Source organism: Conger conger, chromosome 4, assembly GCF_963514075.1.
Source record: "Conger conger chromosome 4, fConCon1.1, whole genome shotgun sequence".
NCBI lineage: Eukaryota > Metazoa > Chordata > Actinopteri > Anguilliformes > Congridae > Conger > Conger conger.
The window spans coordinates 9,677,616-9,693,528 of record NC_083763.1 but is presented as its reverse complement, the minus strand read 5'-3'; the positions used below and the strand labels follow the sequence as shown (position 1 = coordinate 9,693,528).

General features: G+C 42.8%; 1 long non-coding RNA gene across 1 annotated transcript in view; it reads right to left on the bottom strand.

Annotated features, from left to right (window-relative positions):
* Window positions 1-15,913, bottom strand: part of LOC133127585 (uncharacterized) — a 51,897-nt gene that overhangs the window by 10,281 nt on the left and 25,703 nt on the right. The window contains exon 2 of the long non-coding RNA XR_009708640.1: window positions 9,516-9,629. This is a non-coding gene — a long non-coding RNA (uncharacterized LOC133127585). The remainder of the gene's footprint in view (window positions 1-9,515; window positions 9,630-15,913) is intronic.

The window sequence follows — 15,913 nt, the reverse complement described above, 5'->3', positions numbered from 1 at the left end:
AAAGCTGCAGAATTCCCGGCTAGTTAAAACCACAGGGCTGATCTGCTAAAATAAGGCGGGCCTCTGTTATTTGGACACAGATCACAGGTCTAATTGAAAATCCAGCTTTAAGACATTCCTGGAAAGTTGCTATGTCTCCTGCCAGCACCCCTGCCCTGTTTAAATTAGCTGTCTTTTACCCTTCAGTCCAGGAAACCAGCTCTGCTTCACTCCAGACACACACACACACACACACAGAGGCACACACACACAATGCACACACAGGCACAGAGACACACATACACACACATACACACACAGACACAGAGGCACATACACACACGCTTTCTCTCTTTCTCACACACACACACACACACATACACACACAATCACACACTTAGACTCTCCATCTCTTTTTCTCTGACACATAAATGCACACACATAGACTCTCTCTCTATCTCTCTCTCTCTCACACACACACATGCATAGACTCTCTCTCTCTTTCTCACACACATGCACACACACAGTCTCTCTCTCACATACACGCATAGATTCTCTCTCTAACACACAAACACACACACATGCATGGACTCTCTCTCTCTTTCTCTCTCACACACAAACACATGCATAGACTCTCTATCTCACACACACACACACACACACACACACACGCATAGACTCTCTCTCACACACACACACACACACGCATAGACTCTCTCTCTCTCACACACACACACACACACACACATAGACTCTCTCTCTCTCTCACACACACACACACACACTCCGGGGGGTCGGACCCCCAAGCCCCAGCCCCCCCTCCACGCGCCCAAAGTTTCAGCCGAGCGCGAAACGTGAAAACAAACAGGGAGACCCGGCCGTTTCGGGAGGGAGGGGCTGAGCTCCGGGACACGGTGTCACACAATGCGGGACGTCTGCGGCACCTCAGCGCAGAACGCCCTCACCGGGCCTCAACGCGCAACATTGATTAACATGGATTGAGAAACGCTTTTCAAACCTTTTCGCACTTCAGACGGCGTCTAGAAAAGATCAATGTGAAGCGGGCGATCAAAGGAAGGAACACATCTACACAAGTTAGACTTTTATACGGGCTCGAGCAGTCGATGAGATACAAGACTTATTTTTCCGCGATCCTGATGCCAGAATGCACCAGGTTAACAGGCACTAGGTGCCACATTTATCATGTAACGCACAGCGGACAATACGATAAAGGTGTAATATCAGCACGGTTAAAATACGTCCGAGATCGCTGCGGAAGTGAAATAAAATCACCCTTTCAATGAACGCCAGCACTGAAATGGGGACAGAGATTATGAAACAGAAAGATTGAGTCTATTTATGACAGCGCTAAATTAGCTCCCAATTACAGATGAGAAAAAAAAACAAAAAAAACAGAACACTTTCTTTTTAGTATTTTAGGCTGTGGGACAACACTTTTTTTTTTACCCCGGTGCTGTTAATTTAGCAGGCTGTTTCCAGGGAGCCGGGCCGGGCTCAGGAATAGCAGGTGTCTCGGTGTCAGGCGAGACCTTCCTCGCAGACAGCTTGTTCATTTGCGGACACTCAGACTGCCGGCCGAGAACTAGACAATGGCTCCGACGCGATAGAAATTAGTGTCAGAGCGGACGCATGTGTGTGTGTGTGTGCGTGCGTCTACGTCTACGTGTGTGTGTGTGTGTGTGTCTGTGTCTGTCTGTCTGTGTGCACACATTAAATAAATGAGCTATGTGTATGTATTGTGTAAGTACACAGGCTCTGTGTATATATTAGCGGCGTGATTTGACCCTGGCAGGCTGAAGCTCTGTTTCGCGTCGTGCCGGGCGTGGGAAAAAGAGGACACCCCTATTCACAGCTGCTCTGACCGTTGCATTGAACCAATGGAGGCCCAGACCTGACCCCCCCATCTTTTTTTCTCCCTCGTTCCCATTCAGACAGCAGCCTGCTGCCTTTCAGAGACCCCCACCCCCCCCACTACCCCCCCCCCCCCCCTCATCCCCACACACTCCCCCCACCCCACCCCACCCCCCCTCCCGGCCTTCATAAATACACCTCACTATTCAGCATCTAGTTTGCATGGAAATGCCAGGGCCCGGTTCTGCCCGTATGCTCCAGCCGTTCTTCCAGCGACAGAAACCTCTCGTACGTACCCCGCCGCTAGACCTACACAAGTCCTACGACTCCATACCCTTCCCCCCAAAAAAAACCCCAAACGTATTCCCGCTACGCTTACACATTCGCCCCAATCTTCATCTGTCGGATTTCTGTCTCCTCGAATCTCAAAAAAAGAGGGAAAAAAACTCACCTCCCAACCCCACTGTAGATAGACTTTAATTTATATTAGCATACACCAATATTCCCCCACTGGACCCCCCCCCCCCCCCACACCCCCCTCCCGTGCCTCCCCCCTATTCACTGAATTCATTTAAAGAGATTTATTTCCTATCAAGCCATATAATGCGGGGCATAATTTAAATCAACTTATAAGAACAGCCGTGCAGAACGGTTTATGCATACAAATCTCTAAAGCTTGGGAAAATCTTGGCAAGTCACAGGCTTTCCAGCAGAATGCAAAGTTTGGCAGCTATGAATATTTGCACAAACCTGGGATTAGCCGCTTATTACAGAGCCACATATCAATCTCTTTCTAAATGTAATATTTCTTTGTGTTGAATATTTGTTTTGCAGATGTACGGTCGGTAATGTAACACAAAAATGAAACAATGGGGGGCTAGATGCGAACGTAAGTTCCCTAAATCCTCCAATTCAAAGCAAAGATTAACACCTGGATTTCAATAAATAAACTTTACAGGGGCACATATGAAACTACTCAAATCTTGTGCTGAATTGATTTTTTCCCCCCTAATTTTACAAAAACCAGCAACTATAACACTTGCACTGGAAGAAAACACGTATAAAGTTAAATAAGTACTAATTACATATGAAAGCATACAGACACAGCATTACCATTCCGCAAATTGGCTTATTGAGAAAGATTTTATTCACCGGGTCCCAAAACCGCAGTTTGGAGTGATGTGACGGCATCGTTTTATTTAAAAAATGATCCTTCCTGGGCTGAGATGCCCTCACGGACCTCTGTGTTTATTAACAGCGGTAGTGCAAACAGCCCTAATGTTTATTAGTGGAGGAATTGTGAAGACCCAGAGGGCACCAGGAGAACGGGGAAGGGGGGGGGAGGCAGGAGATGTGTGCTCAAGAACCAGAGAGGAGAGGAGCCCCCTCTCTTCAACCCAACAAGGCTTGAAGACGGAGAGCGAGTCGGTGGGGGGGTGGGGGGGGATCAGAGATACAGCAGAACAGATCTGAGGCTGCGGCTCTGTAAATGACCAGATTAGGCCCTCCATCCCCGGGCTTATCCATCAGCATAGGAAATGGCGTGGAACAAGACTACGCGCGCGGAGACGCCAAACCCCCCCCCCCCCCACCCGCTCGTACGCTGCCTTCCAACGCCGCAATCCGACGCTTAACAAACATCAGCGCGCGGCGCCGGCATTAAGGCGTAGGCCGGTCCGTGAACTCTCGTCCGTATTCTAATAGCTCGTGATTGAACAACGCGGCGCGATAGCTCTGTAATCAATCGACGAGGGACTAATTAACGCGGCGAAGCCGGCAGAAGCGTAGCGCCGCGTGTCTAAGGGCGATGCGGAGGAAGCGCCTGGCGGTCCGCGCAACGCGCCCGGCCGCCTCGCGTCCAGAAACAGCCCGAGATATCCGCCGGAACGAGCCTCCGCCGCGGCGTATGAATACATATTTACATGTTAATTGTTGCTTAAACGGGGACCTCTGCACCGCCGTTCGCGTCTCGCCCGCTTCCATCGATCCGTCCGCTCCGCAGATCTGTTATCGACTGGCCGTATGAAACCAGCAGCTCTATTGACTCCACACAAGAGTGAAGCAGAGAGAGGTTTAAAGGTGCTGGAGGAGTATGGATGATAGCCACAGGGTCTAAAGCTCCTCTGATCTTCCGTTTCTGATTCTCCAATGCAATTCTTCCTTTGGGCAACGCTGGCAGAGCACCGGGCCCTGTGTCACTGACTGTTTCTTTCTCTTTTTTTTGGTTTTTAAAGAAAAGCCTGTCTTTTTTCACTCCTTGAAGGACTTCCATTCTGGAGTCTGGATTCACTTTCTTCCTCTTCTCCCTCTCCCTCTCTCTGTTTTCTCCTTTTTTCCTCTCCTGGAGCATACCCTGAGTCTAGCTCTTCGGGGCTGTTTATATGGTGTGTCTGGCAGGCTGGGCTTGTGTACAGTAAAATATCTCCTCTACTGCAGTGTTTCTTAAACTGTGGGCTGGGGCCTGAGTGAATGTGATGGGCCCCAGGAATGTAAGAACCCTCAAATTAAAGATGAAGGTCTGCGCTTTAACCACATCCAGCAAATGTGTCACTAATTTGGGTGACACATTTGAAATCAAATGAGAAATTCTATTTCTAATTTGTGTCCCTATATTAGAAAGTGTCTCTAGTTTTTGTCCTGATATAAAAACATTTGGTAATGCTTTAATTAACAGCCTGTTTATTACCTAGAACTTACTGTGTAAATACCAGGTACTAACTATTTTGATTTAAGAGGTACTATGAAATGGGCTGGAAAACATACTTGCGTAGAACTTACATATTGTACTTACTGACTTTGTTTCATAGCTCTTACCACTGAAATCAAACTAGTTACCTAATAATTACACAAGTAGCTGTGTACACTCACCCAGTAAATACTAGGTAATTAACAGGCAGTAAAATAAGGCGTTACAGTGATCTAGTCAGTAAGCAGAATGTTAAATGCCGCCTGATTTAATTCTTCTTCTTTTCCCCCACACGGTATGATAAGCAATCAGACCACAGCACTTGAACTGAACAGACAGACGGGTCCTATATGGCCTGAACTCAATACCGAAAGCCTTCTTCTCTGTACAATCATGCAAACCTCTCCATTTGACCACTTCCACTCAGTGCATCAACCGCTGGCTAATGTTTAAAAACCACAAATTGACACTTGCCCTACTGCAAGCCTCCACAGGCATCTGGAGAAAAATGAACATTAACGCTGAACCATTTTGCAGTTTTATATAAAATGGTCAATCCCGTGTTTTTGTATGATTTATATGGCCCACCATTAATCAATGATGCCCCATATAAATGATAAAAAGCTCTTATTGTTTAAAAAACTTTAACTATAAAGTTTTTTAACCTCATTGATTAATGAGGCCTTGTATATGTTTCCACCAACAAAATGAGGTCAGTGTTAAAACAGCACAAAATAAAAATTTTATATAATAATTTAAAAAAGACATAGCATTTTGCCCAAGAGATGAGAACTTTGGAAGCAGATAGTAGAAGCTGTTACATGCTGAAAGAAGCACACTTTTCCCAACCGGCCGCACAATATCAACAAGTATCAAGAGAACTTGTCTAAAGCAGGGAAGGACACCAGCGGAGCCTCCATCTTAAAGAAGAAGCTGGCATTGAACTCTGACTTGAGACTGAGCTTGTGGGAGGAGGGGGGGAGGAGGAGAAGGGCTGGGAGCCGGTCAGGGAGGGGGGGCTTTAGCAGGGGGGAGAGGGGTTAGGGGGTGGAAGCAGTGGGGGAAAGACTAAGCCACCCTTGCTGCCTTTTCCACATGAGCACACCTTACACCCCAACCCTTCCAGGGTCTCCCCAGGATGCTGAAGGGATAAGCAGGGTGAGGACAAAGGGATCGGGGACGGATCACACAGACGGCCAGCCCACACCTCATCTGCCCAAACCGAGGATCCTGACAAACTGGATCAGACGATTTAAAGGGAGAAGAGAGTGTGAGAGTGTGAGAGACAGCGGAGAGAGGAAAGTGTGTGAGAGAGTGTGAGAGTGTGTGAGAGGAAGAGAGAGGAAAGAGTGAGAGAGTGTGAGAGACAGCGGAGAGAGAAAAGAGTGTGAGAGTGTGTGAGAGGAAGAGAGAGGAAAGAGTGAGAGAGTGTGAGAGAGGAAGGGAGAGCAGCGGGGAAGGAGAGGAAATGTAAACACTTCCTACGGAGCGAGTTTGACTGTAACATCCAGCGTTCATACTGCACATATCCATGAAGGTGTAGGAAATTCAAGTTTTGTTGTAAGTGGGTTTGCTCGCCCCTTTTTTTTGTTGGTTTCTTTCCGAGGTAAAATGGCAATAAAGTGTTTATTATAGGGACTTTTTTTGGAGTAAACTTTCATTAGCTGTATGTATTAATCAAGAGAGATACAACAATAGCACAGAGCCAATAAATTTGGATTACCAATAACCCTGTAAGCTCCTTGTGGAATGAGCTCCAAAGAAACAGAATTCTTGGATTATTTACAATAAAATAGCTTCAACTACAAATGACAGCACAAGTAATACATATTAAATAAGCTTACATACCAGGAAATAGGTCTTAACTAAATCCTTATTTAATATCTTCTTACCATGATCTTTTCTTAGTTAAGGAGAAAACAAATTATAGTTAAGATTGAATATGGGCCATTCCTAAATCTCTACACAGTGAGGCTCAGTAACTCAGTAAAGGTTAGTACAGCGGCCATACTGTCCTCCAATGACATATACAATTATAACGATTACTTTTTTCTACCAAGAATAACAATCAGGATATTCAGAACAAAGGAAAGTTCAATGATGATAAGAGGCTTTTTAGCCCATCAAGATTAATTATTTTGCCCGCAGTCTAGAGTGCATCAAACAGAGTGAAGAGAATAAAGACATCCTTAGACTGAATTATAGTACGTAATAGCCCTGAAAATGCTGTACATTAAAGCTAATCATATCATAAGCAATGGCGAATAGTGAGTGAAAAAAGGACCCGTCTATTTGATCTGCAGTCACTCTGCAGGCTTTTTAATCACGTGGTCTCGTATTGTTTGATTAAACATTGTTTGATTAAACATGATACATTTTATAACCACATTTTGAAAAAAAATACTGTCCAGCTATGAGATAGCATCGTTCACAATAAGATATTCGGCGTTTGTACGGCCGATTTCCCAACAGATCAGTTCGTGCAGTCTGACCACAGAGGGCAAATATCATATAGACCCTAATGTGAATCATGCACCACACGGTTAACACGGGTATGTTAGAAGATGCAGCAACAGCCTCGCACGTGATACCAAATTCCCTGGCAGATCTTCACATTAAGATATATCTCCAGTTGTCTTTTCTGTTATCCAAAATCACAGTGTATTGCAAAGTTTTATCCGAAATCAATAACTTGTGTATTGCAAAGTTTTATCCAAAATCATTAACTTGTGTATTGCAAAGTTTTATCCAAAATCTTTCACTTGCTGTGCTACAAAATTGACCCTCCCTCTTCACATCCAACAGGACCCCCCAAACTGGAGCACCGCCAGGGATTGTGGGTAAGAAGTTCCCACATTGGGCCCCACCGGCCCAGGCCCACCCCCCATCCCTGCACAATAAGAGCATGATTTTCTGAGGCCCCCTGTCAGTCAGAGCCCTTGGAATCATCATACCCCCCCTCCCCACCCCCACCCCCCGGCCCCCCATACAGCATCACTGCCCCCAAAGTCTCAGCAAGGGGTGCATGAAGACCTAAGCAAACACCAGCCAAAGAGTAACTATGGAACGATACTGATGACTTCACTCTCTCTGATCCATCTTCAGAGTCAGATATCGATTCTGGAGGACGACCTCCTTGTTTTGAGCGAATGCCGGTGAGGCCCTACGGGTTCCGAGGCCGGACTCCAGCCAGCTCCATACTAAGAGTCAAAGTTGTTCGGCAGCCTGAATCTGCAGCCGTTTTCTCAGGTCTTCACCCGGTACGCGGCCGTGGTTTCGTAACGAAAGGCCTGGATTCAATCAACATATTTCTATACAACATATTTCTAACATATATAATTACCGAATCATAATCACTGCATTCAGTTAGCAGATGCTTTTATCCAGACAGACTGATGATGTAAAAGAACATAAGTGTGTCTGCAGGGCTGCCAGGCTGTTATATCTGCAGTGGGGGACCTTGAAAGACCGAGATCAACACTCCAAATAAAAGCCAAATAAACTCGCCAAATAAAAGCAAGTTTTACTTTTTATCTTCAGCAACACAGACTGGCCAGTTGAGTATTCACCAAAATGAACTGGCTACACTACACTTGTGAAGAAAAACATACACTTATTTTTTTGGAAAAGATTTATTTTCAGTTAGAAGGGTTTGGATAGCATCGCCCATATGCCCTGAAATAACAACAGAAGAGGTGAATATTGGTGATGCTATCCACATATACCTCTTCTCCGAAAAAAACTATTTTTCCAAAGATCAAGCTACTCAGCTCAAAAGAATCAAATAACTAATAATTCTCATGGCTGCATCCACACCCTTGCTCACACCGATAGTCATTTGCATGTAAAAAGCAAAAAAGTTGATTGAATCCCAGCCAAAATCTCCGCTCTCATAAGCCCCGATAAGCAAAAACGACTAACAAGCCATGGCAAATATCCCGAAACTGACGTTAACTCATCGCAGCAGCGTTATGAACATGAATGAGAATATAAATGTGTTTTTAAACGCCGCGGTTGATATCAAACAGATTAATCTCCAGAAAAACAGTATCAGAAGATAACTCATATTCCAAATTCACCACCGCAGTGAAAAAAGTCAGGATGAGTGCAGGTCTGTGTTTTGGGTAAGTCCCTCAGTAAGGCCTATTCAGTGATAGCTGAAAAGTAACAGGCAGTCTGGTCTTTTCTTAGTAAAACACACTGGCATCATTGTCATGGACTCAAGGTTAAAACTTTATCTTTATCACCTTTATAGTGATTTACCAATGTACTGGCTCCAAATGGCAATCTCTGTCCATTTCATTTTAAAGTCGTTGTTTATTTAACAATATCATTAGCGTGAAGTGTGTGTAGCTGAGCAACTGAAAACAGGCAGCCTGGTCTTCTCTTAGTAAAACACTCACCCCACCACACTGGCATCATTGCAGTGGACTCAACGTTAAAACTAGTGGGCTGGGTTTTCCTTATTTACCTTTATAGTGATTTACCAATGTACAACAGGCAGAGAAGGTCTGCCCAGTGACAACTGCTGGCTCCTAATGGCATGAATCCGGTCCCACGAAATCTCAGTCTCTGTCCATTTTATTTTAAAGTTGTTGCTTAGTTTTACTTAGCAGATTTAACAATATCAATAGCATGAGTGTGTGTGCATGCTTGTGTGTGTGCCTGTGTGTGTGTGTGTGTGTGAGAGTGTGTGTCTACACATGTCAGTACCTCTATATTCCTATTCACTAGCACCTCTACTGTATATATAACTGAGAACAGTACAGAACGGTCCTCGGAAAAATCTGGATATAGCTGTTGTTGATTTTATCTATAATTGTGTCTGCAAATATGATCGGCTCATAACAACATGTAGTAAAATACAAATGTAAAAAAAAACCCAGGTTAAACATATGAGGTGTATAGACATGGTACACAAATTCCGAATAAAGTCTGAAATAGTGAAAAGTCAGGAATGAGATGTTTCTCTTCTCACCTGTGTGCCGCGGTCATCTCACTGGCACCAGGGGGACGGTGGTCCACCCTCGGCCAGCCTTCACATGGAGAGGGGTCCTCAGATGCCTCCAGCCTGTCCGGCCTCCTCAGCCCCCTGCAACGTTAAAGTCAGGGCCTGAGAACTGAAGGTGCTCTGCAGTAATACAGGCATGGGCGATCCGGCACAGCAACCAAAAATAAAACAGACAAATAAATACAAATAGAGTCTGCTACAGCGTAGGCACCTGGTTCATTCGGTCGAATAAACGATGACGAACACAGTGTGGGTCTCGCTACAACAAGAACATACACACGTAGGCACACATGCACATGCACTAGTTGTGTGTGTGTCTACCCATCTGTATGTAAACAGTCATACATGGATGGCATAGTTTGAGAAGGACGTACAAGCATACATTTTGCTACAAAATATATCCTCACAAAAACGCATAGCCTACAGACACATTCTTGTATTTACATTACTGCTCTACCAATTTATATATATTTACAGAAGTAATACAGGACTGAGCGCAACCTGACTTTATTAAGCAAAGTAAATACATTTTCTGTAGGCTTGGAACGGACGTGCGTTTACAGAAGAATTCTCTAATGAGTCTTTCCGGCAGGGTGGTAGCTATGCTTTATTATTGTGCATCTTTACTAATTCCTTTACCCATGACAACATAAAACGCTTACACTTATTTTTCTATTCTCGTACACTCCGTGGTGCAGTCATGTAACGCCTATTGTTTTTTTTTTGTTTTTTTTACGCGAGGGTTTGAAAGTGAAGTGTACTTGCGCAAGGGTACAGCAGTGGCGTCCCACCTGAATTCAAACGCACAGCCATAATGCATTGAGTCCATCAAGCTAACGATTCCTCTTGCCCTTGTGTACGGCAGGCGGGCTTATACAGAGGTGACACACACAAGCTGCTGGCTGCACTGTACCGAGCGCTCGGTCACATGACCACGGTGTAGGAAGTGGGCTTTGCTGCTCATGCTCCCTGTACAGAGGGGAGGAGGGGGCGCTCATAGCACAGCACCACTCAAATATACTCAAATAAGTCAATAGGGCGGTCTGAAAACCCTCCAGGTCCGAAGAGCCGAATAAAAATGGAGGAGTTGGCTGGGAGGATAAACCCTTAGAATTTCATTACACTAGCCTACTGTGAAGTACAGTATCTAATAACCACATAAAACTGGCTATTAGTGAATGCTCTGAACAATAAATAAACATCAATACATTAGTAACATTGGTCGTACTGCAAGTAGGTCAATTAGGTCATGATTATTATTATTATTGGTGTTAATAATACTACTAATAATACTAATGCTACTACTACTATTACCACTATAACAACAACAACAACAACAATAATAATAATAATAATAATAATAATCTAGTGTAAATGCAGGTAATACATTTTGATTTAATAAAGGCATATTTTGTCCACATGACGAATCAGGCTTCAATGTAAATAAGAAGCTAATGACAACGCCGGGCGCAACACTGGAATAATAAACATTAAACAAATGGTCTCTTGTTGTATATTGAAGAATGCGAAATGCAAATGCTTTTCTCAGAGCTTCTATAAACAACGTACCTCGCTTATTTAAAAATATATTCGTTGGGTTTCAATTGAAAATACACATTCTTGCCTGTTTGATCTCGCAGATATTTATACATGGCAACAAAAATGAAATATTCTTTCTGTAACAACAAATCATCCACGGTGTGCACAATCAATGAAATAAATACAGTATATAATAAGACTTGCTTCTAAAATAAACAATAAACACTATGTCCCATGTTAGGTAACTGCATGTGAGACGTACAAATCAAATATGTAATGTCAAAAGCAGCAGACATATCGAGCTATAAATGCCCCACTTAAAGCTGCTTATGGCGATAGATGCTCTGTGGGGAGAAGTGTGTGTGTTGTGTGTGCGTGTGCGTGTGTGTGTTGTGTGTGCATGTGCGTGTGTGTGTGTGTGAGACAGAGAGAGATGTTGGAGTCCATTGCCATGACAATATACATCCGTAAAAAATACCGAATAAATAAATGTCATGCACATAATGAGGGCCTATGATACATGTAATTCAAAACGTGATTGCGACTCACAAACTTTCAAAAGAATAATACAGCAGTGTCGATGAACTGTTTTAAATGTTTTGTAATATAATTGTTATATCAATACAATTTTAAATAAAACAAAACAAACCAAAGTCCCCTCTATTATCCAACACAATGCAAACTAGCCTACCAGTAACCAGCATAGCTTAGCAATGATTATTTTAGGCTACGCTTACAACTAAGCTAAAAGCTACAGCCAAGTTTAGCAACATGGCATTGGTATTGTATATGTCTGCATACTGCACAAATATTAATATCATATGTTCCATCAATACAAATGATAAAATATGACAGGAGAGTGGCAAACTGTTTACCGTTGCTGTTGAGATTTGCTGGAGTCCTTTCGTATTGAAATGTTGCTCTTTGTGATTGCAATTATTTGTGCATTAAAAAAGTATCCGTTCACAATGCCAAGTACACTAATGTAATGACTAGAGCTAACTCGTATTTCGTATAATGGTTTTATAGAGTATGGGAGGGCGTTTTTGAACTGTAAAGAAATTAAATGATCAAAGGATAAAACTCTAAGCGTGTGTGTTTGTGTGTGTGTGTTACCGTTACCGTTGTGAACTGATATGTCGACACACATATGCTAAGGTATGAGATGACACACATTAAGCCGCATTGGTTGATCATTTTACGAGGATATATTTCATACAAATAGAAAATAGGCCTACTCGAATGTAGAGTGTGATGACTCCAACAGAATTCCTCAATAAATGACAGGCCTACAGTCGCCCGCTGCACTTTCAAAAACAGTGGAAACGTTTTGATTTGCAGGCATTTCGGTGATTTAATTTGACTGCATTGTTACTCTCCAAATGTATCATTATGTTCCGAAAAAACATCATAATTCAAAATAGTCCTTAGATCGTGACATTGCGCCTCAAAAATATGGACTTTTTGACCAAAATATACTCTAAACAGACAATATAATTGTTTTTTTACACTATATAAATTTTTTCATTAGGTTGTAACCACGTACAGTAGGCCTGTAGCTACACTATACAGTAACAACCATGGACGAATTGTTCAGTCTCTTTGTTCTTAGTGCGCCTATTCTTCCTTTGAGGGCCTGCTGGCTGGTGGCAATACTGAAAGATCGTCCTGTAAGTTGCTTTCAGAGCCAGTGCATTATACATTAAATCACACTTTTTCAGCCGCCGCCATAATGTAAACCGCGCGCGGTGAGAGCCCGCATATCAGACTCTCGGTCTTTTTTTATTTCATTGCATGGGTCACGGGCTGTTGCTAAGCTACCAAATTCAGACTTCACAAGTTCAGCCTAAATTAATAGACATTCGCTTTACCAAGTATAACATAACGCATACCCAGGACATGCATGTTATGTATTGTAATTTAGACCACTGGAGGTCAAAATAAATGCAATAATAATAATAATAATAATAATAATAATAATAATAATAATAATAGCTAATAATAAAAACAACACTTGCGATTTACACATTATACAGTTCAAAACCATTACTCTTCACATGAATAGAGCTCATAATGGTAAATGCCAGTAGCTTTTCATACAGATTATAATTATAGTTTTTTTAAAAACACAATAGCTTAAACCTATTCAAATTTTATATGTGCAAATAGGAAAGGGGACAGGGCTAACCTGTCAACACACTGGACAGACCCATCCAGACACCCCTGCCATAATAGCACTGATATCAACACACAAACATGAAACCATTGTGTTTACTGCCACCCCATAATGTAAACAAGGTCAATAAGGGTGTTTCCTCTCGTTGTAAAGAGAGTAAATATCAACAGCAGCACTATATTTCTCACAAGTACTGTACACAATCCATGTTTGCACATATACACTCGGTGAGCATTTTATTAGGTAGACCTGTACACCAGCTTGTTAATGCAAATATTTAATCAGCAACTAAACTAAATGCATAAAAGCATGCAGCCATGGTCAAGAGGTTCGGCTTTTTTTCAGGCCAAATGTCAGAATGGGGAAGAAATGTGATTTAAGTGACATTGACCATGGAATGATTATTGGTGCCAGACAGGGTGGTTTGAATATCTCAGAAACCGCCCATCTCCTGGGGTTGTAATGCACAACAGTCTCCAGTTTGCAGAGAACGGTGCGAAAAACAAAAAGAAAATCCAGTGAACAGTTCTGCAAGCAAAAACGTGTTGTTAATGAGATAGGTCAGAGTAGCAGGGCCAGACTGGTCAAAGCAGACAGTAACGCAAATAACCACGCATTACAACAGTGGTATACAGAAGAGCATCTCTGAACACACAACACGTCAAACCTTTACGTAGATAGGCTACAGCAACAGAAGACCAATAAGTCAAAAAAAGAATAAAAATAAAAACCTAATAAAGTGCTCAAGTGAGTGTATATGTCGATGTATGTGTGTGCGCACCGCGTGTGTGCTATACATCTATACATACACACAAACATACGTGCATACATGTACTTGTTTCAATAAGATGCATAATGAACGTGTGTAAAATGGTTTATTGGGGGGGGGGGGAAAAACACGGACACAATGGTTTTGCCGCCGATGGCAGGTGCCGAGACCAGACTCTCCATCTGCTGGGGTCTTCGTGCCAGACCAGACATGTTAATGTGTGAGAGAGCCTCGTCGTGATTTCAATCTCAATAGACCTCCAGTCAGAACGCTCGCAATTCACAATCGTTCAGTTGTGTCCAGTATGCACTCTCCATTTTTTTTTTGTGTTGAACACCGGTGCTACAACGTAGAGCACGAGGCCACGACTGCGTTTTATAAATAAAGAGTTTCAGATGTAGAATAAGTCACAGATTTAACTTGGTTTGGTTTTTAGCCTGTTTCGCCACTGTATAACACTGCTCTGTTATAAGTAGTCAAGAGAGCCATCATATATTTGTTTTTCTATACATACCACTGTAGTTGGCATTCTAATGAATTATCAATAATAAATCGCCATTGCATACAAAAGATAAATAAGTCCCAAGGACCTAACTCAACCCCCTATCAAAGGACATTTAAAATCAGTTCCCTTTTCGCAGATCAGTTTAATACACGACAGTATTTGTCATGTCGAAGTTTTTAAGGAATGTCTCAAAAGCACTGAATCACTGTCACACTTTAAAGACATCCTATACACATTTATTCTTCTTTAATGAACTGATATGCGCTCACAATATTTATCTAGGTTTGTAATCCGTTATATACACTCACTGAGCACTTTATTAGGTAGACCTCAACACCAGCTTGTTAAAGCAAATATTTAATCAGCCAATCATGTGGCAGCAACTAAATAAATAATAGCATGCAGACATGGTGAAGAGGTTCAGCTGTTTTTCAGACCAAATGTCAGAATGGGGATCTCAGTGTGATCTCAGTGATTGTGGAATGATTGTTGGCACCAGAGAGGGTGGTTTGAATATCTCAAAAAGATTTTCATGCACAACAGTTCATGCACAACATCTTTAAACGCAGAACACGTCAAACCACTTAAGTAGGTAGGCTACAGCAGCAGAAGACCAATATGTCTAAGAAATCAGTCTAATAAATACCAAATAAAGTGCTCAATGGGTGCATATATTTTACAAATGGAGATAATAATAAAGATTCAGCAGAGGTCTGCTATATTATTAATTAACCTAGCCAGGAATGTACCCACAAGTATTTCTCAACAAATAACCAGGGATGAAAAATCACTGTTATAAAATAACAGTGCCACATGTCACAAAAGACAGATTGCATGTCTTGCATTTGAAACACCGCTAATTAAGCGCAGGTAATCGGTCACTGGTATATACACGGTCACGTCTGTGTGTGAACGTACCCAGGTCCCTGCCTTCGACCTATGTAATATCAACACAAAAGGACCCACGTCTGTACATATGCAGATCCCAGCCACAAAATGCAAAGCCCTTGAATGCTGCCTGGAGGTACAGTAGCAGCACCAGCTGGGCCTGGTCCCTCAGAACTGTGGTGATGCTCCACTCTGCTCCCTAACAGGGTGTCCCTCAATGCTGTGGTGATGCTCCACTCTGCTCTGTACCGCGGATTATGGACATTATCTCCGGGCCAAGGCAGCTTGGTAAAAATGCAACAGGGTGTAGCAAATCGCACCACAATGGAGTGGGTGTAGAGCAGGGGTGTCAAACACCAGTCCTGGAGGGCCGCAGTGTCTGCTGGTTTTTGGTGTTTCAGCAAGGGAAATGAATTTCAGTTGGCAAAAGAGTCCACACATCTTGTTCTCAAGGCCTTAGTCGGCTGCTGATGGAAAGGAAACCACAA